This window comes from Penaeus japonicus, unplaced genomic scaffold, assembly GCF_977035675.1.
Source record: "Penaeus japonicus unplaced genomic scaffold, GWHDUDI00000001_assembly GWHDUDI00000009, whole genome shotgun sequence".
In the NCBI taxonomy this organism is placed as follows: Eukaryota; Metazoa; Arthropoda; class Malacostraca; order Decapoda; family Penaeidae; genus Penaeus; species Penaeus japonicus.
The window spans coordinates 31,545,668-31,548,531 of NW_028234411.1; positions in this window are offsets into that span (position 1 = coordinate 31,545,668).

Genomic DNA, 2,864 nt, shown 5'->3' on the forward strand with positions numbered 1-2,864 from the left:
TCTGAAATGGATGGCGCGATGTTAGGGTGGAGAGAGTAAGCAATCGGAAAGCAACAGTCGTAACGCTTGGTGAGTAGGTCTACATTTTGCGCTTTCTTATCCGACATTCTCCTCCGTCACTGAGTCTTTGTTATTTTTCTTTCGTTTGATTTTGTATGTTTGTTTGTTTTAGCCTGGGGAGAGTATCGTTAGGAAGTTCTCGTGTGCTGTGTTACTTTCTCGGTCTCGGAATTTGCCTTTCTCACGTCGGAAGTTACTGGCGAAGGTCGTGTTTTAGTGAGCAGGACGTTTTGCTGTGGTAATTACCTGGTGGTTTTGTAGTAACTGGCATGTAGGTCGTTTGCGGTTCTAGAGAGTGACTGTGCTAAACCGAGAATAAATATCTTGTGTGAAAGTTTGATGCATACCTGAGCATTATTAACTTGATTACTCTGTTGTTTAGATTTATGGCGATAATGATGGTGATTATCGTACATGGGTGAGCTATGGTAACTTGATTTTTGGATATTATAGAACTACACGCAAAGAGAAAGTAAATGTTGCAGAAATAAAAAGACAGAGTAAATAGATCGAAGATACTGCAATATCGTCGTGTATACACGCCTCCACAAGCGTACAAATGGACTACATCCTCTTGAGGTGTCATTTTCAAATGCTAATAAATAACAGAATAATTACATTTGAATTTTGTAATTCATTCATATAATTCTCCATTATGACTTTACTTTAGAGAGAGAGATCAGGCCAAGGATATTAATAGGTCAATGCTATCAGTCAGGGCTGACAGTGATAAGTTTTGAAAGAGATCGTATTTCCGGGAGCCTCCGTGGGACAGGGGGGCCTTGGGCCAGTGGTGACAGATTACCGAAATTCTCCTGCTGTGAGGAAACCCGCTAAAAATCTGTGACGTGACGGTAAGCAGTTACGTCATAGCGATGGTATATCGTTATTTTGGCCAATTTAGAAATATCGAAGGATATTGACAAAAGGGTTGATTTTGTTTACCTTCTTGATGTTCATTTTCTATTCTCTTTCTATACTAAATAACTTAAAATAAATCAAAATGACAAATGTTAAACATGGCAATTAGAATACGCCACTTCGGGCCTTCTGAGCATGGCAAGTTCGAATCCATCGTCCACGTTTTCTTTTTGTAGTCTCTATAACTCTATAAGATGTAAAACTTAATAATATCCTCCTAATCTCTTTAACTTTGTAAGACATCTAGATAGTTCATTTTTCCACAACAAAAAACAGGACAAAGCTCACTAACTTAGGAAGATATCCTCTATAGCCGTGATAAAAAAAAAAAAAACGGCGAAAAGAAAGGGTGCTGTTATCTGGCATCACTGCCCAGGGCCTAAACAGCTGTTCGCCCGCCACTGGACAGGTAGGCTTACGGGCCGAGGGAGAGAGTGAAAAATGAAAGGGATATTTTTTCAAGCGTTGCTGAAAAACAGGTTTTGTCAACGTTCTTTAGACATCTGAGATGTTATGACATTCCTTACAATGATATTGAAACCTTTTTATTTCAAAAGAAAAAGAAAAGAAAAGAAAAAAAAAGTTGCAGAAAAATATCCGATTTCAAGCTCTAGGCGACCTTGCAATTCATCAACGTCAACGCTGCAAATTTCCCAATGTCACAGGTAAAAATACACATTTCAGGCATTTTTCCCTGTTGCATTGCAAAGAGATGCTCCAGGGTGGATAGCCGTGCTCAATCTGTCGCTACTTTCTCTCTCTTTGAGTGAATCCTGTTTCTCCAGCACCCCCGCCGCGCACAGGGAAGGGCTGGGAGGCAAAAGGAAGAACAGACAAAATCATTTCTATTAACATTAACATGAAACTGATGATGAATATGATATACATATATACATACATACATACACACACACACACACACACATATATATATATATATATATATATATATGTATGTATATATATGTACATGTACATGTGTATATATGTGCACATGTATATGTATATATATATATTTACATATATATGACTTCATATACGCATATACATTAATATATACACATACATTTGTACATACATATATGTATATATCTATATACATATACAAACAAACAAACACAAATACATATGTATATATATATAGATATACATATACATACATATATGTATACACACACACATATGCATCTATCTCTCTATCTATCTATCAATCTGTCTGTATAGCAATCCATCAACATAACCATCATATATACACACAAACACCATTATGCGTAAGAGCCTCTTACTACTAGGACTACCATGGTTGGCATCGTCACAAATACCTTTTTTTTATTATTATTATTAACGTCCCTTCTGATCACGTAGCATGACTTTCACTTCCACACCTTGTGCTTTGTGAATTTATGTTCTAAGAATGTGTTTGATTTATTTATAATTCAATTTCCACGCAATAGTAAAAAAAAAGAAAAATAATAATAACAATAGTAATAATAATAATAACAATAAGAGAGAGAGAGAGACAGAAGAAAGATAGAAAAAAACAAAAACAAGGAACAGCTGATGTGATTGACAGCATGACATAAAGATAAGATGATAAATGATGAAGAGATGATAATGATGGTGTCAAATGATGTAACATTAAATAATGTTATGTGATATAATAGTAATAATGATAATAACGATAATGATAAGGATGGTCATCTTTATCACGATAATCATAACGATGATAATAATAATAATATCAATAAAAATAATAATGATAATAACAACAACAGGTATAGTAATAATAGTAGCAGTAATAACAGTGATAATGATGATGATAATGATAATCACAATAATAATAATGATAATGATAGTGGTGTTAATAACAATAACAATAATGA